A 27,398-nucleotide genomic window follows, 5' to 3' on the forward strand; every position below is an offset into this window, starting at 1 on the left:
AATTATCTTTTTTTTTTTTTTTTTTGCAGGTAAAAAAAAAGTGCATGTACTATTTTTTTTGTTTTGGGAGCCTGTAAAGCATTGCACCCGCGATCAGTAGATTGCTGGTGCCATGCAGGACTCCTGCAGACCTGTCAGTGGCTCTGTTTGCTCGTACCTCATACTCTCACAGCTTCGCGGTAGTTAATTGAGAACTAAAAGACGACAACTGCAAAGACTGTTGGAACTTATAGTTTTCTCATTTACAGAACACTGTGAATGAGTGACGCGGCTGGGTGGGCGGTGCCCCGCATGGCCACTTTTTTTTTTTTTTTTTTTTAATTTTAATTTGTGGCAGCTAGCTGGGCGGGGGGGGGGAGTTGTCACATCGGGGGAGCTGGAGCCACTCCTTTTGTAACATGTTACATCCTGAATATGGGTGTAACATGTTATGGAAGGTGAACTTATCCTTTTTCACTACTGAAGTGTTCACAGATAATCCAGATTTCTTGTATATGTCCGATTGTCTATACCAGTGTTTCTCAACCTTTTTTCAGTCAAGGCGCCCTTTAAAATTGTGGACAGGCTCGGGACACCCTTAAAAATTATGGAGAGTCCCGAGGCACCCTTAAAAATTATGGAGAGTCCCGAGGCACCCTTAAAAATTATGGAGAGTCCCGAGGCACCCTTAAAAATTATGGAGAGTCCCGAGGCACCCTTGAAAATTATGGAGAGTCCCGAGGTACCCTTAAAAATTATGGAGAGTCCCGAGGCACCCTTAAAAATTATGGAGGGTCCCGAGGCACCCTTAAAAATTATGGAGGGTCCCGAGGCACCCTTAAAAATTATGGAGGGTCCCGAGGCACCCTTAAAAATTATGGAGGGTCCCGAGGCACCCTTAAAAATTACGGAGAGTCCCGAGGCACCCTTAAAAATTATGGAGAGTCCCGAGGCACCCTTAAAAATTATGGAGGGTCCCGAGGCACCCTTAAAAATTATGGAGGGTCCCGAGGCACCCTTAAAAATTACGGAGGGTCCTGAGGCACCCTTAAAAATTACGGCGGGTCCCGAGGCACCCTTAAAAATTACGGCGGGTCCCGAGGCACCCTTAAAAATTACGGCGGGTCCCGAGGCACCCTTAAAAATTACGGCGGGTCCCGAGGCACCCTTAAAAATTACGGCGGGTCCCGAGGCACCCTTAAAAATTACGGCGGGTCCCGAGGCACCCTTAAAAATTACGGCGGGTCCCGAGGCACCCTTAAAAATTACGGCGGGTCCCGAGGCACCCTTAAAAATTACGGCGGGTCCCGAGGCACCCTTAAAAATTATGGCATTCTAAAATGTGAAAAAATATTCTAATAGTTTTATATAACGCAGCAACATCCACACATGTAGGACACCCAACACTAGAGGTGATTTATTCCTCCAAAGCAAGTACACTTTTGCACACCGGTACTGACTAGTATTCCAGTGTTTCTCCTCTCCCTCAGTTTTTCTCCATCACTGAGCTAATGTGATCCCAGCACTGATGGAGAGGGGCGGGGGAGGGTCAAACTAGGATGTTGTGCAGGCAGCTGGCATTCTCCTTATCAACTGATGATGTCATTGGTTATCAGGATGCCGGCGGCTAGAGGGTTGTAATGGTGCACAATGGAAACCAATGGCTTTGTGTAACTAAAAGGCCGGCTTGTTCCACCCGATGGCTTGTATACAGATTTTTATGTAATTTTTAGACATTTTGCCAAGGCACCCCTGAAGAAACCTGAAGGCACCCTGGTTGACAAAGGCTGGCCTATACTACATGTTTAGAATACACTGCTGTTTAATTACTAAAGGCAGATAGGCTTTGCACTGAAAGTGCAGCAGTTGCTCTGGATCTGAGAGGCACATGCAAGGAAAAAAAAAAAGCCTTTTTGCTTGCACATAATTGGATGAAAGAAATCAGCAGATCTTCGCCTCATTTCAGAGTTTCCCCTCGGATCTAAAACAACTGCAGGTGTACTTGCGGCGTACAATATATTTACCTTTACTGAATCAGCCCCTCTGCGTGCACAATTTTCAGGCAAGTTGTTTTTTGAGGATTCATTTCATTATTGAACTACAATGTTCTCGGTCAATCCAAAATGTTAGTACATCTCAAACCTGAACATTTAAAGTGATGTTTTCTCTTTCGTAGGAGAATATCTCTGTGCGCACAATTTTTGGGCATCTGATAGTGTGCAACTCCATGAAAAACGAATATTTTCCCATCTCACTTGTTTATTTTCATCTGTTAACCCTTTCAGTACCGGGCACTTATACCCTCTTCCTGCCCAGGCCAATTTTCAACTTTCAGGGCCGTCGCAATTTGAATGATAATTGCGCGGTCATGCAACACTGTACCCATATGACATTTTTATAATTTTTTTTCACACAAATAGAGCTTTCTTTTGGTGAAATTTAATCACCACTGAGTTTTTTTTATTATTTGCTAAATAAAACAAAAAACATCTGAAAGTTTTGAAAAAAAACGCACTTTTCTTTCTTTACTATTGTATTTTTCAGCACACTGTGACCAAAGCAACACAATGTTACCATAGTAACACTGAACTACTCTGAGCAAGTGATCAGGATTTTTTTTTTTTTTATATGATTGCTAATACCGATGTATTTCATTGATATTTGCAATCATTGTTACTGAATAAAACTGATTCATTCAGTCTTTTGTGATTAGCTGTGATTGAGAAAAGCTGATCACATGATACAGATGGGCTGTGATTGGCCCTGTCTGTATCATGTGACTGCCTTGACCAGTCACAGCTAACAACCTAATTGTACACAATGGATGGCATGACAGGAAGCCATCCATTGTGTACAATTGACATGTGATCTGCTCTGATTGGTCACAGCGGTCACATGACACTGGCAATGGGCCGGTGTAGTGATATGTCACTGGCTGTGTCTTGTGGACACAGCCAGTGACAGATCGTGCTGCTGCGCAGCTCCGTAAGCGGCTCGTTTTGATAGGACGTCATATGACGTCCCGCCTGGCCATCAATCTGCAATAGGCCGGGCAGGAAGGTGTTAAAGCACATTGGGGGGAGATTTACTAAAACTGGTGCACCTCTGCAAAACCAATCCGCTTCTAGGCTTCTTGTCAAAGCTTAATTGAACAAGCTGAAGTTAGAAGCTGATTGGCTCCCATTCACAGCTGCACCAGATCCTGAGTGCTCCGGTTTTAGTAAATCTCCCCCATTATGTTGTTGCCGTAGGCCTTATTTGCCTAATCCTTGTATTTCGAGGTATTCTCTTCATGGTCTTCCCTCCTGTCTCTATAGCAATTCTTTTATAGTTTTGAGTACATTGAGAGGGATCTCCTCATGGTCCTGGGACTATAGTTGGCCATACAGTACTGGCCTGTCTTCTGTAGTCTGAATACTGTGCTGTATCTTACAGGTATCTCCATGCCTGAACGTCCTGTCCTGGCTGCTGTTCGTTAGTGACACAGATGTCCTGGCTGATGCCTGCTGGGCCCTGTCCTACCTGTCTGACGGACCCAATGAGAAGATCCAAGCTGTCATTGATGCTGGAGTGTGCCGGAGACTGGTGGAGCTTTTAATGTAAGAAAACATGATCTTCATATGTACATACAATACAGTCTTCCATGTTCGTAGGGTTCCTACTCACAGTAATCTTACGATCCTCTAGCACAGCCTTTCTCAACCTTTTCAATGCAGAGGAACCCTTGATGTAACTTTCCGGTCTCAGGGAACCCCTGCTAAAAATGTCTTCATCTACAACTCATGATACCTTAGTCAGTGGGAAGAATGCTCCTTACACTTGTGGTCAGTGAGAAGAATGCTCCTTACACTTGTGGTCATTGGGAAGAATGCTCCTTACACTTGTGGTCATTGGGAAGAATGCTCCTCACACTTGTGGTCAGTGGGAAGAATGCTCCTCACGCTTGTGGTCATTGAGAAGAATGCTCCTTGCACTTGTGGTCAGTGGGAAGAATACAGTCTTCCATGTTCTTAGGGTTCCTACTCACTCACAGTACACTTACGATCCTCTAGCACAGCCTTTCTCAACCTTTTCAATGCAGAGGAACCCTTGATGGAACTATCCGGTCTCAGGGAACCCCTGCTAAAAATGTCTTCATCTACAACTCATGATACCTTAGTCAGTGGGAAGAATGCTCCTCACACTTGTGGTCATTGGGAAGAATGCTCCTTACACTTGTGGTCATTGGGAAGAATGCTCCTTACACTTGTGGTCATTGGGAAGAATGCTCCTTACACTTGTGGTCATTGGGAAGAATGCTCCTTACACTTGTGGTCAGTGGGAAGAATGCTCCTCACACTTGTGGTCATTGGGAAGAATGGTCCTTACACTTGTGGTCATTGGGAAGAATGCTCCTCACACTTGTGGTCATTGGGAAGAATGGTCCTTACACTTGTGGTCATTGGGAAGAATGCTCCTTACACTTGTGGTCATTGGGAAGAATGGTCCTTACACTTGTGGTCATTGGGAAGAATGCTCCTCACACTTGTGGTCAGTGGGAAGAATGCTCCTTACACTTGTGGTCATTGGGAAGAATGCTCCTCACATTTGTGGTCATTGGGAAGAATGCTCCTTACACTTGTGGTCATTGAGAAGAATGCTCCTTACACTTGTGGTCATTGGGAAGAATGCTCCTTACACTTGTGGTCATTGGGAAGAATGCTCCTCACATTTGTGGTCATTGGGAAGAATGCTCCTCACACTTGTGGTCATTGGGAAGAATGCTCCTTACACTTGTGGTCATTGGGAAGAATGCTCCTTACACTTGTGGTCAGTGAGAAGAATGCTCCTTACACTTGTGGTCATTGGGAAGAATGCTCCTCACATTTGTGGTCATTGGGAAGAATGCTCCTTACACTTGTGGTCATTGGAAAGAATGCTCCTCACACTTGTGGTCAGTGAGAAGAATGCTCCTTACACTTGTGGTCAGTGAGAAGAATGCTCCTTACACTTGTGGTCATTAGGAAGAATGCTCCTCACACTTGTGGTCAGTGCGAAGAATGCTCCTTACACTTGTGGTCAGTGCGAAGAATGCTCCTTACACTTGTGGTCAGTGCGAAGAATGCTCCTTACACTTGTGGTCATTGGGAAGAATGCTCCTCACACTTGTGGTCAGTGGGAAGATTGCTAAAAATCAATGGTATCAGTGGGAACTTACCTGAGAGGCAAAAATTGCCCATTTCTCAAGGAATCCCTGGAAACCTTTGGAAGGAACCCTGGTCTAGCATGTGTGCCTCTTCTCCAGTCAACAGGTAATGTAATTCCTAACCCCTTTGGTCTGGAAGGCACCCACACCCCCACAACTGACAGCATTTCTCAGTACATCAAAATACACACAAAAAAAAACGTGCAAACCAATTAAAATAACCAAAAAAGTAAAAACCAAATAAAGAAAGTCTCGTGTTTCAAAAGAAACTTCAACAAAATAATATAAATAATATAATTCCCAATGTGCTCAAAAACATCTAAATGGTGCAAGTTTTCACTCACACTCCCTCAATCAGGTGATTGCCAAGTGGAAAATGACTTCAGGAATCAAACACACATTTTGGAGTTGCAATGAGATCTTCTGAACAAATCTCCCGAATACTTCAGTGTTTTCTTAATCAATACCTCCCGAGTGGATGAAAGAAAAAAAAACAAATCTTGTAATACTGCATAAATATTTTTTTATTTTTTCCCCCCAAATATTAACCATTACACTCACATTTAAATAATCGAATGCAAGCTCAAACGGACACAAATCCTTTCAAACGACCCCCAGCAATCCTTCCCTGGTACTCTGCAAACGTTCGCTCATGGATGGATGATAGATGCAAAAAAAGAAGGGGGGGGGGGGGGGAGTCTAATAGTATAATACTGTATAAAGCCTTTAATGAAAAAAAAAATTTCATATTTCACTCACACTTTAAAAGAATAAATGATGCCTTTTGATAGATACAATTTCCATTTGGTAAACTGAAAAATCCATTTTTACACATATATGATCCCAATTCCCAATGATGGGGCACTATTCCTCCCACTGACACCAATGATGGGGCACTATTCCTCCCACTGACACCAATGATGGGGCACTATTCCTCCCACTGACACCAATGATGGGACACTATTCCTCCCACTGACACCGATGATGGGGCACTATTCCTCCTTATGACACCAATGATGGGGCACTATTCCTCCCACTGACACCAATGATGGGGCACTATTTATCTCACTGACACCAATGATGGGACACTATTCCTCCCACTGACACCAATGATGGGGCACTATTCCTCCCACTGACACCAATGATGGGGCACTATTCCTTCCACTGATACCAATGATGGGGCACTATTCCTCCCACTGACACCAATGATGGGGCACTATTCCTCCCACTGACACCAATGATGGGGCACTATTCCTCCTTATGACACCAATGATGGGGCACTATTCCTCCCACTGACACCAATGATGGGGCACTATTCTACCCACTGACACCAATGATGGGGCACTATGTGGTGGTTTATGTAAGGATATATATTATTTATAAAGGGCGTGTCCCTTTCCCTTAGATGAAATATTACAGTGCCTCCAGCCGTTAAAATACGGCAAATATTTAGTAAACCAATAATTTGGACACCTTGATAATTTGATCACCACTTATTATTATACCTTGAATTCTTTTAGCCAATATGATTTCGTACCATACACACAAAATTTGCCTTATAATAGATAAATATAAAAATTTATTTATGTACAAAAATTATATATATATTAACACAAAACGCAAAAGACTGGTGATAAATGAACATTGGTACACACAATCAAAAATATATCCTACCAATGTAAGACACAATAATAAGGTTTCTAACTAATTACATCATATCACAATTTTTAAATGATATGATAATTTATTAAATTTATTAATAATTAATAATTTCGAATATCTCAAAGGTTATATTCTCACAAGCCGTGGCCATAGGATTGCAAGAAGGAAGCCCTTGATATATGATACTCTGGTTATTAATATTCAATAAATTATGAAATATAAAAAAATTATAATATGGCAATAAACAATTTTTTAACAGTAAAACAGGATCTCTCTACATATATCTAACTACCCAATATTGTTGTGATACACTGAGGTAATTTTATGATTCCACACAACAGAGAAAATAGGTAATACAAAATCAAATAAACATCTCACCACACCCGGAATTCAGACTAGGCAACTCTCCCGTGGATTTAGCTGGTAGTGGAACGCCTTTAGACTGATATTATAGGGCCAGTGATAGATATTCAGTAGGGGAGAATGTAGGAAGTTATAAGGTTAGAGGTTTAGAAATTTAGTTAAAGTTTTAGGAGGTTTGAAAGTATGAAAGAGTAGTTATTCAGCAGAGATCTTCTTCAGATGTCAGGGTCTTCTTGTGATGAGGTCTCTTCTTGAGCTTTTTCTTGATGATCTTTTTTTTTGTTAAAGGTACAAAGGCTTTTATATCCACTAATCCATTGTTCTAAGATACCTTCCCACCAGGCTTCCTGATTGGCTAGTTGAGAAATGTGTGTACATAAGCTATTTCTCACCTGCCCGCCAGGTGGCGGTCATGTATCACAGAACAATTTGAGTATTTGAGATGACTCATACCTTGGGTGGAATCTTAAGGTAATTTCAGGAATCAAATATACGTCTTTTTCCAGATATAAGTGATCATACCTATGATATTCTAAATAGGGACCATGGAATATAGGTGTATATTCAGTTATTCCTTCTTGAAATACCATCCTGTTTGTTTCCTGATAAGACATGTAACTAATGCTAGTTTATAATACATCTTACTTCCCATCATCTCAATACTCAAGTTAGTGATATATAGTTCCCATTTCTGAATATTTAGTGGTGTGTAAAATCCATAACATCTCATTTATAATATGTTTTTGTAATATATTTTTGTAATTATATACAGTCAACTCTTAGACTTTATATACAGTCAACTTTTAGACTTAAATGTCCTAAATTTCACCCCTTTGTTTTAGAATCAACATTTTCTCTGTGTAGAAAAAAAAACTTTCTGTTTGCCTGGCCCTTGTGTTGGACTCATGGTAAACAACTGTTAATGCTTTCACCCTTGGTGAACAATAGTATATTTCAGAGGTCTGTTGGTTCATCACACTCTGCACGTTTTGGTTAAGCTTTCAACCAGTTGAGTTCCCGTCTCATTATTGTTAAAATGTTTGAAAGTCGAAGTCCTATCTGGCTATTTGTTTGACTTTCTGTATCTGCATTCTTCTCAACCTCAATATACAAATAGTCCTTGTTGACAGTTCAAACAGTCTTATTGTCTTGGAAAAGTCTCACTTCCCCCCTTCTCCATTTCTTAACTAGAATCCTTGATGGTTCAACCAAGACAAAATTAACTCTTAGCATCCGGCTATACTGAGCTGTTTGCCATATAATATTATGTCTTGATAAAGTCATATTTTTGAGACATAATTCAAAAGGTCCACAACAAATCCCCCTTTTTTTTTGGGGTACAGGCACGTGTAGAGGGGTGTCTGTATCGAAAAAACATGAGTGGGACTTTTGGTTAGAGTGATCGTTCATCTTCTCCTGGTGAAGTGAATGAAATAATAAAAAAAATATTTTTTTTTTTTTTATAATAAAATGGCAGCGGTGATGCTGGTTGGTCCTCAACTTGACTCGGCGTCTTTAGATGGACACTTCCGATGACGATCCTGGTCTTGTGATGAGGCTGGCCTGGCCTGGCACATCCACCTTGGGGTCCATGGGTCCTCCGCACGACAGGTCTCTTAGACGGTCTCCTAGGCGGGTCTTTTCCTCTGGACTGGCCCTTAGTGGCCTGGGACATCAGGTTATCGTCTCCGGATCGATCTCTGGCATCTGGTCTTTCCCACAGGACATTATAGCTTCCTTCTAGGGTCCGGTCATTGACACCTCCGATCGCCGGTCTGGTCATAGTCTGGGCCTTCCTTTCTAAATTATTAAAATGAACAGTTTAAGTATTGGATATATATAAATTTATATTACTGGATCCTGTAAGGAAAAGATGGATTATATGTTCAAAGGAAATTTAATAATGATCTCAATATCTCCAGATAGGAATTGGTGGGTTAGTCTTCCAACAACTGCAATTGAGACTTTGGATGGCAAGCACGTAATTGGTTGATGTGCACCCATCTATCACTGATTTCACCATACCGGGTAACCTGCAATTTATATGCGACCGGAGAGATTTTATCAATGATAGAGAACGGACCTTTCCAAGATGGAAGGAATTTCCGTTCCTTGATCTGGTCTCTTGCAAAGTTGTATAGATAGACCTTGTCACCAATCTCATATTCCTTCTTGGAGGTTTTGAGATCATAGTATGTCTTAGCACTAGTTGCAGCTCTTTCCAAATTTCGCTGGGCAAAGGCAAAAGCATATTGCAGATGTTTACGTAAATCCTCTATGTACTGGTGTGTGGTGGTAGCATTGATCAAATTTTGATCTGTAGTGCGATACAATAAGTGCTGGGGCAGTACCATCCGTCTACCTGTCATCAGTTCAAAAGATGACATTTTTGTAACTGTATTCGGAGTAGCCCTCAACGCCATCAGGACCAGCGGGAGTTTGACATCCCAATCTTTGCCTGTTTCCTTAACAAATTTCTTAAGGACGTTAACGATGGTCTGATTGTATCGCTCTACACCACCACTAGAGGCTGGCCGATAGGCGATATGCAATTTCCTTTTAACCCCCAAAATTTTCCACAATTTGGCCATCACTTCGCTAGTGAAGTGCGATCCTCTATCAGACTCTATCCTCTGTGGGAGACCAAAACGAGAAAATACATGATTTATTAGCAATGCAGCACATGTCTCGGAGCTATTATTTGGTGCTGGTATACATTCGACATACTTGGTGAATAAACATGTAACTGTTAACATATACCGATTTCCTCGTGAAGATTTTGTTACGGGCCCAATAAAATCCATCTGAAGGTCTGACCAAGGCATACATATCCCCCTCTTCTGGAGAGGTGCTCTGTGAGTTGGCTTGGTAGGTTGAAATTGGGGACATATTAGGCAACCTTGGCAGTACTCCTTCACATCACGTAACATGTGCGGCCAGTAGGCATAATCCCGCAGGATCTCATACGTGATCTTTTCTCCACGATGACCGGAAGTGGGAGCATCATGGGCATGCTGTAGCATCAAACCTCTAAATTTAAGTGGGACGACCCATTGTTGTACGCCACCCTTTGAGGTTCGTATCAACAATCCCTGGTATAAAGAGAATTGGGATTTGGATTTCATTAAGATACGTAAATCCTCCTTCCCACTACATACTTCCTTATTTATGGGATTTTGGTTGGGATCTTCTATATGACTATAAAATAAGCCAATTATTGGGTCTTCTTTTTGGGCAGTAATTAAATCCTCACTAGGAGAATCGTGACTCCACTGTAATGCATTCGGATCACCAGCTGTTCTGGCCTGTTGCCTGGTGACAGCTTCAACCTGTACGGTACCTAAAAATTGGTCAATGTCTAACAGTTCACCGGTGATTGCCCCTTCCTTGGCTAGAGAATCGGCCAGATCGTTCCCTTCTTTCTCGGCACCTAGAACCTTGGAGTGGCCTTTGGTCTTCTTGAAGTGCAGGGTGAGATCATTGGACCTTACCAGTTCATCGATGTGACAAAAGAGCTTACCATGTTTCACGGGTTTGTGATTACTCTTGTTCATGTTGTTTCGCTTCCACCTAGGGAAATACTCCACAAAACTATTCCTGACATAATTGGAATCGGTTATGATGGCACACTCTTTAATGTTGAACTCTATAGCCATCTCAACTGCTCTAAGGATTGCAGTAAGTTCAGCAACCTGACTGCTTTTTGGTCCAAGTTTGTATCCCACAGAAATTGGGGTGACACCTTGGGTCCAAACGATTCCAATACCTGCCACTAGTTGGAGCTGTTCCCCATCCTTGTGATGAAAAGCACAACCATCCACATATACACACGGCAGCTGTTTACAGTATTCTTCATCGTAAACCTTGTAGGGAGAGAACAGTTGTTCTTCCAGAAAGTCAGTGTCCGGGCCCTCCATAGCAGGCGTAGTTGCGGAACAATCATGGAGCTCGGCTAGGCCCTGGGCTACTGGACTTTCCTTGTTCTGTTTGTACCGAATTTCAAGAGGCCACCCTTGCAAAGACAAAGTCCAAGCAGTGATGCGGCTATTAGACACATTTCCTCCCTTGATACGTTCACTCTTTAAATACTGTAAAGGCTGGTGTGCCGTTTCAACAATGATTCTCTCTCCCTGAATGTAACTGCGGAAATTCTGTAATGCCCACACGGTGGACAATAGAGCTTTTTCACAGTCACTGAACTTTACTTCAACCGGGGACAAAGTTTTACTGGCATAGGCAATCACCTTACTGACATCATCACGTTTCTGGTAAAGAACAGAACTCATACTTACCTGCGTAAACCCTGTCTCTAGATAGAAATCTTTACCCCCTTCGGGATATCCGAGACACGGGGCTTGTGTGAGACGTTCCTTTAATTCCTTCATGGCGTCTTCCTGTTTCTTACCCCACGACCATTCGACATCCTTCTTCAGTAGGTGAAGCAGTGGCTTGCTTATCTCGGCGTAATTATCAATAAACTTACGCGAGTAGTTTACCATACCTAGGAATGATCTCAATTCTTTAAGGTTAGTAGGGACTTTACAGTTCAGAACCGCCTCAACTTTCTTCTTTTGCGGGTTCAAACCTTCAGCAGTAACTTCATGGCCTAGGAAGTTTACCTTCGTGCGACACCACTGGGCTTTTTGTAAGGACAGTTTAACTCCTGCTGCTTTTAATTGGCCCAGGACATGCCGAAGTTCTGTAATGTGTTTGGCCATATCAGTACTTTTGATCAGGATATCGTCCACATATGCCAACGTCCCCCTTTCGAAGGCGTCTGGCATGGCCTTGTGCATGAACACAGCAAATTCATGTCCGGAATTTATGAATCCGAAAGGCATTCTCACCCAACAATATTGTCGATTCCCAAAACTGAAGGCCAGTTTGTATTGGTCTTCCTCACTCACCTTTATGGTCCAATACCCCTGTGCACAATCCAAGGCTGTGAAAACTTGGGATCCTTGGAGCTGGGCGAGACATTGATCTATGTATGGGACAGGCCATCCTGACATGTACACACGTTTGTTTAGCTGACGGAGGTCAGCGCACAGACGCCATTGTCCATTGGGTTTTAAGATACCCAGGATCGGGTGGTTGTAGGAGCTGTGGATGGGCCGAATTATACCCCTTTCATGTAACTTCCTGATAATCTCAGTTAGAGATTCATAGGAAGCTAATGGTAACCTATACTGTCTTACAAATACTGGTGGGGCATCTGGATCTGTTTGGATCCTAGCGATGTGTAGGTCAGTAGTCCCACAATCGTAAGAATCCTTGGCAAAGATCTCTTGGAATTCAAGGAGAAGCTCTCGGAGCAATTGTCGGTCGAGATCATTGGCACATGCATCGGCGAGGGCCACCATCTCTTCCACTAACTCCTTGAATCCAGGAAAGCTTTCCGGCTGACCTATCTCATATGCCTCTTCAAGTTTTGTGGTGAGGTCATTGGGTATGTGATGTGTGTGTGTGCTCTCCTGCCATCCAGGTTCTTTGGGGTACTCTTGTTCTTTGATTGGGTGATCAAAGACAATTGATGTCTCTTCGATTCGACAGGTGCCATCTTTAGAATCGAATGGATAAATGGACTCTATGGTGAAAATACCCTCTGGTAATGAATGGAATGTTTGTTCAATTAATTGTTCCTCCGACAAATATTCATCGGGGATGAGTCCAATCACCTGGTTAGTGACCCCAAAGGTATAATATTCAGTCTCTACCGCTAGACCAATAAGGGTCTCTTTGGGTAAGACGATGTCCTGATTGGACAGATTATGTACGTAAATGTACATCGGGGATTGATGTGTGTTGACTAGGGGCGTGTGTGTAATGTTCAGTCCCTCCCCCTGCACTCTATGGGAGAGGCATACTAATGCATCTGACCCCTTCAGTCTATGTCCCTTTTTAACTTGGATGGGGAGTATGAAGTTATTTATGCCCTTAGGAATTGTAATCTTTTGGGCTACCTGGACTTCAACAGCATAAGGCATCTGTTGCTGGGATTTTAAAGCTAAGTCCAGATTTTGGTATTTTTCGGGGTCCCCCTTTAGTCGACTCCATAAACAGTCATTAATTAGGTCGACTTGCATTGCAAAGCGATGTAATATATCGTTGCCAAAATAAATTTTAGTTTGGGGATTATCCAAGACTAGGAACACATGGGTGGCTGTTTTGTTTCCTACAGTGACGTTTAAGAGACACCTAGCCATTGAATTGTGATCATCAGAGTCATCAAGGGAGTCTGAAATCCAATGACGCTGAGGTGTGGAGAAACGGATCATTTCCATTTCGGTCAGGTGTTTTATCAACCCATGGCTTACAAAGCTGTGTTCCTGTCTCAAATCTAGTTTGGCATATTTTGACCTATTAAGACCATCTATCCGGATGGGGATAAACAAGTCGCTGTTAACCCTTTCAATACCTGTCAAGAATTGGGTATGATCTCCCCCTTTTCTTGGTTTATCCTCCTGATGAAAAGATATCGTAAGGATGTCATCTTGGAGGGAAATATCTTTTATTTTCTCTTGGGGAATTCTAAAAATGTGTTCCTCATCTCTTCTGATAGGGTTATGGTCATCAGGTTTGATAACCGTTACATCAGGAAGTTGGCTGTTCCTGAAATGGATTTCTAATGATCCAGGCCTTTCTTCCACCAGGTGGCAGTGTTGTCGGGAATGGGGAGTTTTAAGTTTCCCATATTTAATCGGGGTATTTACCTGTGACCACAGTACTTGGTTCACACAGTCAACTATGGTGTTCAGCCTTTTTAGGAAGTCCATCCCAATTATCATGTGGTGCCGGGAGATGCTGGCAATGATGATGGGGTGTCTCAGTTCCTTATTACCCAGTTTCAGTTTAAGCCAGGCGGTACCCATGACTTGTAACGGGTCTCCACCTACACCAATCAATGAGCTGTCAAAGCTTTTAAGTCTCGGCTTGGTGGGCATGACATTCGCCACTTTATCAAAATGTTCCTGTGACATGATGGTTGCTTGGGATCCAGTGTCTATTAAACCGACAATCGAAAGATCACTGGCATCCTGCACCTGTACTGTGGCATAATATCTCCCATCAGATTCAGTCAGCTCACACATGAAATTAGTGTGGTTGAAGATCTGTGGGCCCTTCAATAACATATGACTAGCTCTTATCTCACCGCATGTGGTGGACACATTACCCTTATCCTCCCTGGTGGGATTCTTGGACTGTCTCAAGACAGAAGCACAACTAGAAGTTGGTGCTCCGTCTGGCTTGTCAATCCCGACGACTTCCGATGCCGCGACTATATTAGGGGCAATAGATGGACACTGAAAAGCAGGAGAATCATTAATAACCAACAACTGGTCCCCCTTTGCCTGAGAACTAGATTCTCTATTAGTAGGCGTGTCAGGGACGGTACACACATCTCCTGTCATTTGACTCAGTGTTCTCCCCTGTTGGTTTAAGGCTTGGTTGCCTATTAATTCTGTGACCCTTGGTTGGTCACAGGAGCTGCTCCTAAAAAAGGATTGGATGGAAATTGAGTGACAAGCCTGTCCATTTGTTCAGCCATTTTGCTGACCTGTGCCTCTATTTGTCCAATACGCTCAGAGGAGTCATTCTGTTGATTCTCCCTTTTCCTATACTTGCGCTTGTATTTTGGACGAGACTGGTAATGAGACTCAGAGTCAGAACTACTGCTCTGATCCCGACGCCATTGTTCTCTCTGAGGTTTTGGGGTCTCCCTGTTATTAAAGGGAGCCTGGGGTACTGTATCCCCCCTTTGAGCCTGAGGGTGTTCTTGGCGTGGAGGAAATCTTTGGAAGTCGGAGTTTTTATTAAAATTGGGATTCTTATTGTAATTATGGTTCCTGTTGAAATTGGGGTTCCCATAAAAATTCCCATGTTGGTTTTGGCGAGGATAATAGAACCTCCGAGGATACCATTGACTCCTTTGATTCTCATCACTATACTGGCCCTTACCATACTTTTTATTCTTCTCACTTCCACTACCGTAGTTTCCTGGCTTTTGTCTATCCTTTCTCACCCACTGGTTTTGGGGTGCAAAGTTATGGACCTCCTTCACTTGCTGGGTTTGAGGTACAAATCTAGGGGAACCATTGGTTTTACCCCCACGGACTACTTCCGCATATGATTTCTTCTCTGCCTGCAAATTTGGATTTGGAGGGGAAACGGTAGTGGCTGCTACTATCTTGGGGCTATTTTTAGGTTCTCTTTTTATCCCGCCCTCACTGGACTGTTGGATCGAGAATAAATAGTCGCTCTCTCTCACCAACCAATCAAGAGAGCGTCCTTTTCTGTAATCCTTTGCAAGTCCCAATTTTATGTAAGCAGGTAATGCTTCATAGAATAGGGTCTTGAATTCTGGCTGGTTAGGATTGGGATCCTTTTCAGCCAGGAAATAGGCATTTCTGAGGACAGCCAGAAATTCTGCAGGGCTTTGGTGAGGACCACACTTTAAATTGTAGGCCGCAGCCTTGGCAGAGGTTACAGTTTTATAAGGCCCAAATTCCATGTGGCACTTATGTTTAACCTCTCTCCAGGACTGATTGGAATAGGCCCTCAAGGTCTCAAAGAATTGCCGGTATTTCTCTTCAAACACCCATGGCAGCAATTCTATTTTGGTGTGGTCATCTCTAATGCCCAGAATCTCTAACGTCTGTTCATATGTTTTCATGTGTTCGGTGATCTCAAGGGACCCTTTCTTAGAAAACATAGGAACAGTGTCCTTCAGGAACTTAATGACCTTTGGGGTGTCATATCTCCTGAATGATCCCTGGGATTTCCCTTCCTGCCTATATGAAACCTCATATTTTTCTTCAGAGCGCTCTGGAGTGTATCTTGAAAGCTTAGGAGGTGACCTATATTCTGACCCTGACTCACTATCAGATACTTCGCTGTGATGCGGGTATCTCCGCTCATCAGCCTCTGGCTTGACTGGGTTGGTCCGTCTTTGGACCCCAGAATTTATTTGGGCCGTCAACCTTATAATCTGCTCCTCCAGAGTTTTCTGCTCAGATTTTATCAAGGTAAGTTCTGACTGGTCATGCTTATCCCCTGGGTGAACTTTAATTTTAACAGGAGATAACCTCTCTGATCTGAAGTACTTCACCTCATCTTTTAAGTCCTGATACTTCTCTTGAAGTTGTTTTAATTCCTGAAAGTTTCTTTCATACAGGTCCTGAGCACTTCGAAAGTCTCCGACCAATCTATCATAATGTTTCTCGGATTCGTCTAAACGAATACCGGCATGACCAAGCTTCCCTTTCAAAGACTCAATGTCCTGATTTTTGCTTTCTAACAAGAGGCGGGCCTCTGACAACTCTTCCCTTAGAGTCATGGTCCGCTGGGCAGCTCCAGCGGTCATGAACCATAACATGGGCCAAGCTTCTAGGAGAAGTCTGTCACGGCTTCTATCACTTTCTGCTCCAGCAAATGCTATTAAAAACCCAACAACCTGGCCCTTTTGGTTGAACAGGTCCTCAAAGGTGCTCATAGCCTGCTTTTTCTCTTCATCCACAAATTCCTTATTGCTATCCCCCAGACCTAATCTCTTGCGGAGATAATCTATTACTTCACATTCAACATACTTCTGCCAAGCACCGGCAGCTTTCCGAGCTGGCTTCATAACTTCCTGCTCAATGCCTTGAGCCGCCATATTTTCCTCGTTATGCTTGGAAGAGGTGGATCCGTGATTACTGGATGCCATTTTGATATAAAATATATGTTTGACAAAGTGTACAAATATACAATCACCAGTGCGTTTTGTGTTATGGTACGATTTCTATGGATCTCAGCAGTGCCTCCAAATTTATCCTGTGGTGGTTTATGTAAGGATATATATTATTTATAAAGGGCGTGTCCCTTTCCCTTAGATGAAATATTACAGTGCCTCCAGCCGTTAAAATACGGCAAATATTTAGTAAACCAATAATTTGGACACCTTGATAATTTGATCACCACTTATTATTATACCTTGAATTCTTTTAGCCAATATGATTTCGTACCATACACACAAAATTTGCCTTATAATAGATAAATATAAAAATTTATTTATGTACAAAAATTATATATATATTAACACAAAACGCAAAAGACTGGTGATAAATGAACATTGGTACACACAATCAAAAATATATCCTACCAATGTAAGACACAATAATAAGGTTTCTAACTAATTACATCATATCACAATTTTTAAATGATATGATAATTTATTAAATTTATTAATAATTAATAATTTCGAATATCTCAAAGGTTATATTCTCACAAGCCGTGGCCATAGGATTGCAAGAAGGAAGCCCTTGATATATGATACTCTGGTTATTAATATTCAATAAATTATGAAATATAAAAAAATTATAATATGGCAATAAACAATTTTTTAACAGTAAAACAGGATCTCTCTACATATATCTAACTACCCAATATTGTTGTGATACACTGAGGTAATTTTATGATTCCACACAACAGAGAAAATAGGTAATACAAAATCAAATAAACATCTCACCACACCCGGAATTCAGACTAGGCAACTCTCCCGTGGATTTAGCTGGTAGTGGAACGCCTTTAGACTGATATTATAGGGCCAGTGATAGATATTCAGTAGGGGAGAATGTAGGAAGTTATAAGGTTAGAGGTTTAGAAATTTAGTTAAAGTTTTAGGAGGTTTGAAAGTATGAAAGAGTAGTTATTCAGCAGAGATCTTCTTCAGATGTCAGGGTCTTCTTGTGATGAGGTCTCTTCTTGAGCTTTTTCTTGATGATCTTTTTTTTTGTTAAAGGTACAAAGGCTTTTATATCCACTAATCCATTGTTCTAAGATACCTTCCCACCAGGCTTCCTGATTGGCTAGTTGAGAAATGTGTGTACATAAGCTATTTCTCACCTGCCCGCCAGGTGGCGGTCATGTATCACAGAACAATTTGAGTATTTGAGATGACTCATACCTTGGGTGGAATCTTAAGGTAATTTCAGGAATCAAATATACGTCTTTTTCCAGATATAAGTGATCATACCTATGATATTCTAAATAGGGACCATGGAATATAGGTGTATATTCAGTTATTCCTTCTTGAAATACCATCCTGTTTGTTTCCTGATAAGACATGTAACTAATGCTAGTTTATAATACATCTTACTTCCCATCATCTCAATACTCAAGTTAGTGATATATAGTTCCCATTTCTGAATATTTAGTGGTGTGTAAAATCCATAACATCTCATTTATAATATGTTTTTGTAATATATTTTTGTAATTATATACAGTCAACTCTTAGACTTTATATACAGTCAACTTTTAGACTTAAATGTCCTAAATTTCACCCCTTTGTTTTAGAATCAACATTTTCTCTGTGTAGAAAAAAAAACTTTCTGTTTGCCTGGCCCTTGTGTTGGACTCATGGTAAACAACTGTTAATGCTTTCACCCTTGGTGAACAATAGTATATTTCAGAGGTCTGTTGGTTCATCACACTCTGCACGTTTTGGTTAAGCTTTCAACCAGTTGAGTTCCCGTCTCATTATTGTTAAAATGTTTGAAAGTCGAAGTCCTATCTGGCTATTTGTTTGACTTTCTGTATCTGCATTCTTCTCAACCTCAATATACAAATAGTCCTTGTTGACAGTTCAAACAGTCTTATTGTCTTGGAAAAGTCTCACTTCCCCCCTTCTCCATTTCTTAACTAGAATCCTTGATGGTTCAACCAAGACAAAATTAACTTCTAGCATCCGGCTATACTGAGCTGTTTGCCATATAATATTATGTCTTGATAAAGTCATATTTTTGAGACATAATTCAAAAGGTCCACAACAACTATTCCTCCCACTGACACCAATGATGGGGCACTATTCCTCCCACTGATACCAATGATGGGGCACTATTCCTCCCATTGCTACTAACGATGGGGCACTATTCCTCCCACTGACACCAGTGATGGGGCACTATTCCTCCCAATGATGGGGCACTATTCCTCCCACTGATACCAATGATGGGACACTATTCCTCCCACTGACACCAATGATGGGCACTATTCCTCCCACTGACACCAATGATGGGGCACTATTCCTCCCACTGACACCAATGATGGGGCACTATTCCCCCCACTGACACCAATGATGGGGCACTATTCCCCCCACTGACGACAGGACATTTTCTTCTCCCACTGGCCACAGTCCGGCCCCCCTAAAGTTTGAAGGGCAGTAAACTGGCCCTTTGTTTAGAAAGTTTGGAGACCCCTGACATAAAGCATTGTTGGTCCTCTACTGGAAATTGAACACAAATACTAACTGTCAGTATGAACGGGTAATTATTAATTATTATGAAAGGAGGTAAATTATCGCCATGACATCGTTGTTTATAAGAGGCGATGTATGCCGGGCACATTTCAGTATTTGATTTGGTTAGAGAAACACTTTAACATTTGATGTGTTTTCAGGCACAGCGATTACAAAGTGGTGTCACCGGCGTTGAGAGCTGTTGGGAACATTGTGACCGGAGATGATGTGCAGACACAGGTGGGCAATCGATCGCAGACTCGGGTTTACCAATCAGATCTTTTGTGATGTATTCTTGTACTGGTGATAGCTCGCCTGATGAAATATCACTCGGGACAGTTGGCCCGTGTGGTGGGGCAGCAAAGATTGCTTCCGACTGTTGAAAAATAACACACACCGATTTTCCCGACATTAACCGTTTTCCCGGCGCCCTATAGCCGATATACAGCAACGAGGTGGCAGGGGTGCGCAAAATCACACACACACACACATACACACACACGTATATATGATTTTACATTTCTGGGTAGGGGGTGAGTGACCTCGGCTGTCAATCACCAGGTCGGTGATTACTCACCAGCACCCAGTAATCGCGGAGCATTTTTGACGGAGGGAGAGGACTGTAAGTAAACAATATAGTTCTCTCCCCTGTCAGCTCCTGCACACTGTTTTGCATGGCTCTGCTGCGCAGAGCCATGCAAAACAGTGTGCTTACAGTGAAGCACACACAGCTTACAGTAAAACAGCACACAGTTAACCCTTTGATCGCCCCAGATGTTAACCCCTTCCTGCCCAGTGCCATTAGTACAGTCTCAGTGCTTTTTATTAGCACTGATCACTGTATTGGTGTCACTGGGGATGTCAGTGACACCAAGTCAGTTCCCCCCCAGCGTCAGAATGCCCGCCGCAGTCCCGCTATAAGTCGCTGATCGCCGCTATTACTAGTAAAACTCCCAGTATATATACCGCCATTTGTAGACACTATAACTTTCACGTACACCAATTCATTTACACGTATCGGGATTTTTTTTGTATAGCAAAGACATGGAGCAGAATACATTTTGGCCTAAATTTATAACGAAATGCAATTTTTTTTTTTTTTTTTCCCCTGGATCTCTTTAATAGCAAAAAGTCAAAAACATTGTTTTTTGTTTTTTTTTTTTAGCGTAAAATAAAAAAAAAGTACATGTGATAAAATACCACCCAAAGAAATCTCTTATTTGTGGGGGAAAAAGAGGACGCAAATTTCATTTGGGTGCAGCGTTGCATGACCGCGCAATTGTCAGTAACGCAGCGCCGTAACGCAAAAAATGGCCTGGTCAGAGGGGGGGGGGGGGGATATCCTCCGGAGGGCAAGGGGTTAAACTGGGCTCTTTTACAAGGTGATCATTTACAATTTAACAGGTGAGCAAAGGATTGCCGAGTGTTCTGAGGGGGGGGGGGTCGGCGGCATTACAGGCTAGGTTTATCTTTTGAACAAACTTCACTGCTGGGGGGAGAGGATAGTTAGGATGGGCTGGAGCCTCTGGAGGGCAAGTGGTTAAAAACAGGTGACCGGTAAGCCAGTTGTTTATCTTTTATGGAGGAAACAAAGTTAACTATTTATGCTCCACAGCGTGTTTTAAGTGCCTTCGCAAATAATGGCACCTGAACCTGTGTTTTGCGATCATGGCCAGAATTGCAGTGATTCTGCCGCGATCCCAAAACGCCCGGTTGTGAATGGAGCTGCCTGGTTCACACGTGTGATTCTGGATGCATTTTCAAACGCACAGATTTGTATGACAGGCTAGATATTATGTATTCCTGTTGAGGTGGTTCACACAGATGCCGTTCACATGCATTGCATTTTGAGCTCCATTACGAAAAAAAAGGGTCCTGTATGAATTTTGAGCGGTGCATTGCAGACTCATAAGTGATAGAGTAGAGTGGTATGCAGAGGTAAGTGTTCGCATAGGATTGCTATTGAGATGCGATTTTGCATTGAAGTCAATGGGTGCCGAATTTGCATTGATGTCAAAGGGAGGCAATTTTGCATTGAATCCAATGTGAGGCGGTTTGCTTTGAAGTCAGTGGTGGGCAGACCCCGCATTCACTTTATCCGCTCTCCTCGGACCCCGCATTCACTATATCCGCTCTCCCCGGACCCCGCATTCACTTTATCCGCTCTCCTCGGACCCCGCATTCACTATATCCGCTCTCCCCGGACCCCGCATTCACTATATCCGCTCTCCTCGGACCCCGCATTCGCTATATCCGCTCTCCCCGGACCCTGCATTCACTATATCCGCTCTCCCCGGACCCCGCATTCGCTATATCCGCCCTCCCCGGACCCCGCATTCGCTATATCCGCCCTCCCTGGACCCCACATTCCCTATATCCGCCCTCCCCGGACCCCGCATTCCCTATATCCGCTCTCCCCGGACCCCGCATTCGCTATATCCGCCCTCCCCGGACCCCGCATTCGCTATATCCGCCCTCCCCGGACCCCGCATTCGCTATATCCGCCCTCCCCGGACCCCGCATTCCCTATATCCGCTCTCCCCGGACCCCGCATTCGCTATATCCGCTCTCCCCGGACCCCGCATTCGCTATATCCGCCCCCCCCGGACCCCACATTCGCTATATCCGCCCTCCCCGGACCCCGCATTCGCTATATCCGCCCTCCCCGGACCCCGCATTCGTTATATCCGCCCTCCCCGGACCCCGCATTCGCTATATCCGCTCTCCCCGGACCCCGCATTCGCTATATCCGCTCTCCCCGGACCCCGCATTCGCTATATCCGCTCTCCCCGGACCCCGCATTCGCTATATCCGCTCTCCCCGGACCCCGCATTTGCTATATCCGCTCTCCCCGGACCCCGCATTCGCTATATCCGCCCTCCCCGGACCCCGCATTCGCTATATCCGCCCTCCCCGGACCCCGCATTCGCTATATCCGCCCTCCCCGGACCCCGCATTCGCTATATCCGCCCTCCCCGGACCCCGCATTCGCTATATCCGCCCTCCCCGGACCCCGCATTCGCTATATCCGCCCTCCCCGGACCCCGCATTCGCTATATCCGCCCTCCCCGGACCCCGCATTCGCTATATCCGCCCTCCCCGGACCCCGCATTCGCTATATCCGCCCTCCCCGGACCCCGCATTCGCTATATCCGCCCTCCCCGGACCCCGCATTCGCTATATCCGCCCTCCCCGGACCCCGCATTCCCTATATCCGCCCTCCCCGGACCCCGCATTCGCTATATCCGCCCTCCCCGGACCCCTCATTCGCTATATCCGCCCTCCCCGGACCCCTCATTCGCTATATCCGCTCTCCCCGGACCCCGCATTCGCTATATCCGCTCTCCCCGGACCCCGCATTCGCTATATCCGCTCTCCCCGGACCCCGCATTCGCTATATCCGCTCTCCCCGGACCCCGCATTCCCTATATCCCCTCTCCCCGGACCCCGCATTCACTATATCCGCCCTCCCCGGACCCCGCATTCACTATATCCGCCCTCCCCGGACCCCGCATTCACTATATCCGCCCTCCCCGGACCGCGCATTCACTATATCCGCCCTCCCCGGACCGCGCATTCACTATATCCGCTCTCCCCGGACCCCGCATTCACTATATCCGCTCTCCCCGGACCCCGCATTCACTATATCCGCTCTCCCCGGACCCCGCATTCACTATATCCGCTCTCCCCGGACCCCGCATTCACTATATCCCCTCTCCCCGGACCCCGCATTCACTATATCCGCTCTCCCCGGACCCCGCATTCACTATATCCCCTCTCCCCGGACCCCGCATTCACTCTATCCGCTCTCCCCGGACCCCGCATTCACTCTATCCGCTCTCCCCGGACCCCGCATTCACTCTATCCGCTCTCCCCGGACCCCGCATTCACTATATCCCCTCTCCCCGGACCCCGCATTCACTCTATCCGCTCTCCCCGGACCCTGCCTTAGGCTCTGATGTGAATGTACAATATATACGTAAAGCGCTGCGTACACTGACAGCACTATATAAGTACCTGTAATAAAATAAGTAAATGACGACACATTTCTTTTTCTCTGGTTCTTCAGGTGATTCTGAATTGCTCGGCATTGCAGAGTTTGCTGCACCTTCTCAGCAGCCCCAAAGAGTCCATAAAGAAGGAGGCTTGCTGGACGATATCCAACATCACCGCAGGCAACAGGGCGCAGATCCAGGTGAGCTGAAGGGGCGCTCAGGTTGTTTATCAGACGTGGCGCAGTATGGAGCCGACCTTCCACATTCTTCTATCATGCTAATGAACCGCTTAGCAACTTCCCCGCACTGCGGCGCGGCGGCAGCTCTGCGCTGGATCACGTATCTGGTACAGGTAGGGCGCGGGTGCCCGCCGCCGTCTGCCTGTGCTGTGATTTGTTACAGCACAAGCCGATCGGTGGGTCCCGGCCCATGATTGATCGCCAGGACACTCTGATCGGCTCCATGATTCACAGAAGAGAGCTCTGTGTTGGGAGAGATCACAGCGCTCTATACAGGGAAAGGTGATCTTGCTGGGTTTTTTCTATTCTATGCAAGGAAAAAAGAAAAATTGCTTTGAGAAATCAGCACATATTACACTTGTTAGGCTCGGTTCACACCTATGCAGCTTGCGTTTGATCCGTTTCTGCGGTGCGTTTTTGACGTGTTTTTGATGCGTTTTGCATTTTTTCTTTTTTTTTTCTTGTTGCTAGGCAGATTAAAGCGCATCAAAAGTGCAGCACATGTTTTTCTGCAGCGTTTCCATTGAAGTCTGTAGACCCAAAACAGCAACTTTTTTGCGTTCAAAAAAAGTCCCTATATACCCAAAAAACGCAAAGAGTGAAAACTCCGAGATGTGAACGTGTCCCATAGGAATTCATGTTAAAAACGCTGTGGAAAATGCGTAGGTATGAACCGAGGGTTAGCCCTTGTTCTCCCCTACATGTTAACCCCTTCCCAGCCAGTATCATTAGTACAGTGACCGTGTATAGCAGGGGTCTCCACACTTTCCAAGCAGAGGGCTAGTTTACTGTCTTTCAGCTTTTAGGGGGGGCTGGACTGTGGCCATTGGGAGTAGAAAAGGTCCCAACGTCAGTAGGGAAAAAAATCCCCCATCTTTGATGTCAGGGGAGGGAATAGTGCCCCATTGTTGGTGTCATTGGGAGGAATTGGGCTCCATTGTTGGTGTCATTGGGAGGAATTGTGCCCCATCATTGGGCTCCGTTGTTGGTGTCATTGGGAGGAATTGTGCCCCATCATTGGGCTCCATTATTGGTGTCATTGGGAGGAATTGTGCCCCATCATTGAGCCCCATTGTTGGTGTCATTGGGAGGAATTGTGCCCCATCATTGGGCTCCGTTGTTGGTGTCATTGGGAGGAATTGTGCCCCATCATTGGGCTCCTGTTGTTGGTGTCATTGGGAGGAATTGTGCCCCATCATTGGGCTCCGTTATTGGTGTCATTGGGAGGAATTGTGCTCCATCATTGGGCTCCGTTGTTGGTGTCATTGGGAGGAATTGTGCCCCATCATTAGGCCCCATTGTTGGTGTCATTGGGAGGAAATGTGCCCAATTGTTGGTGTCATTGGGAGGAATTGTACCCCATCATTGGGCTCCATTGTTGGTGTCATTGGGAGGATTGTGCCCCATCTTGGGCCTCATTGTTGGTGTCATTGGATGAATTAGGCCCCATTGTTGGTGTCATTGGGAGAATTGTGCCCCATCATTGAGCCCCGTTGTTGGTGTCATTGGAGGAATTGTGCCCCATCATTGGGCCCCGTTGTTGGTTTCATTGGGAGGAATTGTGCCCCATCATTGGGCCCCGTTGTTGGTTTCATTGGGAGGAATTGTGCCCCATCATTGGGCCCCGTTGTTGGTGTCATTGGGAGGAATTGTGCCCCATCATTGAGCCCCGTGCTTGGTGTCATTGGGAGGAATTGTGCCCCATCATTGGGCCCCGTTGTTGGTGTCATTGGGAGGAATTGTGCCCCATCATTGGGCCCGTTGTTGGTGTCATTGGGAGGAATTGGGCCCCATTGTTGGTGTCATTGGGAGGAATTGGGCCCCATCATTGGGCCCCATTGTTGGTGTCATTCGGAGGAATTGGGCCCCATCATTGGGCCCCATTGTTGGTGTCATTGGGAGGAATTGGGCCCCATTGTTGGTGTCATTGGGAGGAATTGGGCCCCATCATTGGGCCCCATTGTTGGTGTCATTCGGAGGAATTGGGCCCCATCATTGGGCCCCGTTTTGGCAGCGGTGTATTTAGGTTTTGTGCTGCCCTAGGCAACACAAAGATCGTCTGCCCCTACGGACACGAACCAACACCACCCCCCTTCCCCTCCCACGGAAAGAGCCTGACATTGACCAACAACACCCCTGCCCCCCACCTAGGAGATCCTTCCACTAACCCCCTCCAGCAATAGAGACACAGTCATCTTCACAGCTCCGGACATCCCCGGGAATGAGAGTCAGGCTCTATGTACACCATAAAGCAGCCCACAGCTCTCTCGGATCCCACCTGGTTCCCATGGTGTGCGTCCTTTCTTCCATCCCTTCTTCTTGGGGAGGTGCTGCCCCCCTGAAAAATGCCGCCTTAGGCAAGTGCCTTGTTTGCCTTGTGGTAAATACACCCCTGGTTGTTGGTGTCATTGGGAGGAATTGTGTCCCATCGTTGGGCCCCATTGTTGGTGTCATTGGGAGGAATTGTGCCCCATCATCTGGCCCCGTTGTTGGTGTCATTGGAGGAATTGTGCCCCATCATTGGGGGGAGGGGGAATCCTCTGGAGGAGTTAAAGGGTGAGGGAAGCCTGGCGTAAATTTGTATTGTTTTCTTACAGACGGTGATCGACGCCGACATATTCCCGGCTCTCATTAACATCTTACAGACAGCGGGAGTTCAGAACAAGGAAGGAGGCTGCGTGGGCCATCACAAACGCCACTTCCGGGGGCTCAGCAGAGCAGATCAAGTAAGTGTTACCTGCAGTGGGTTCAAATTCCTCTCTTGTGGTGCTGTACCCCTCACAGTCTGTAGATTCATCATCCTGTGTGTACAGGACTCAGAGGTGCAATTTTAGACCTATGTTTTATGATTCCGCCTTCAACTTCTCCTCCTCCTCTCCCCAAGTGTTCCCATTAACTCCACCCACTTTTTGCTAGTGTCCTTAGCTGATGGACCCCTGCTTCTCTTGGACCCTAATTTTTTTTTTTGTATAGTGATCAGTTTCCCTTCTTTTGCTAATACAGATCAATATCTGACTGCTTATCGCTCTATGGCTCACTAGCAGTTTTCAGATCGGTTATCCCCCATGTGCATTATCGGAACCGTGCCACGTTTTGCAACAACAGAACCAAGCCGTAGTATTTGCTTTGGGCATTGTATCTGGTGTCTGACGCTCGTCTTGGTAGATTGTACAAGTGGGTGCTACATAGGTCCCGGGCTGTGGTCCGTTCCTATGGTACACTGGCCCAACGTGGTGGTATGCCCAACGTGCTGGGCGGAGCCTGTACCCACGACAGGACCAGCTATGTATACAAGGTAGAAAAAGGGTTTCTGGTTCTTCGCTACACACATCTTGTTGGATTATTACCCAGATATATAGTAGATGCTACACTGTATCCTTTTATCCTACAAATTATAATGCAGTGCTGAGCACACAAATAGAAGGCACAGGTTCTGGATTACTGTGAAAAACAGACCAGGAGGACGCAAACACCTAAAGTCATATTGAAGTCGCTTTTTTTTTTTTTTTTGTAAATAACAAACATGTCATCCTTACCTACTGTGTGCAGTGGTTTTGCACAGAGCAGCCCGGATCCTCCACTTCTCGGGTCACCTGCTAGCGCTCCTGGCCCCTCCCTCCTGCTGAGTGCCCCCAGAGCAAGCAGCTCTGGGGGCACTTTAAGCTGGCACACTCCCGAGCCAGCACACACAGAGCTGCCGCTCA

The 27,398-nt window shown here is 45.0% G+C and overlaps 1 pseudogene across 1 annotated transcript in view; it reads left to right on the forward strand.

Annotated features, from left to right (window-relative positions):
* Positions 1 to 27,392, forward strand: part of LOC149427359 (importin subunit alpha-5-like) — a 52,863-nt pseudogene extending 25,471 nt beyond the window's left edge. The window contains exons 7-10 of the transcript XR_016311317.1: positions 3,415 to 3,578; positions 19,622 to 19,700; positions 23,530 to 23,655; positions 26,292 to 27,392. The product of XR_016311317.1 is annotated as an importin subunit alpha-5-like (transcript). The remainder of the gene's footprint in view (positions 1 to 3,414; positions 3,579 to 19,621; positions 19,701 to 23,529; positions 23,656 to 26,291) is intronic.
* Positions 27,393 to 27,398: the final 6 nt, after the last annotated feature.

The sequence above is a fragment of the Staurois parvus genome, unplaced genomic scaffold (assembly GCF_062004578.1).
Source record: "Staurois parvus isolate SC_StPar_1 unplaced genomic scaffold, SC_StPar_1.0 ptg003837l, whole genome shotgun sequence".
In the NCBI taxonomy this organism is placed as follows: Eukaryota; Metazoa; Chordata; class Amphibia; order Anura; family Ranidae; genus Staurois; species Staurois parvus.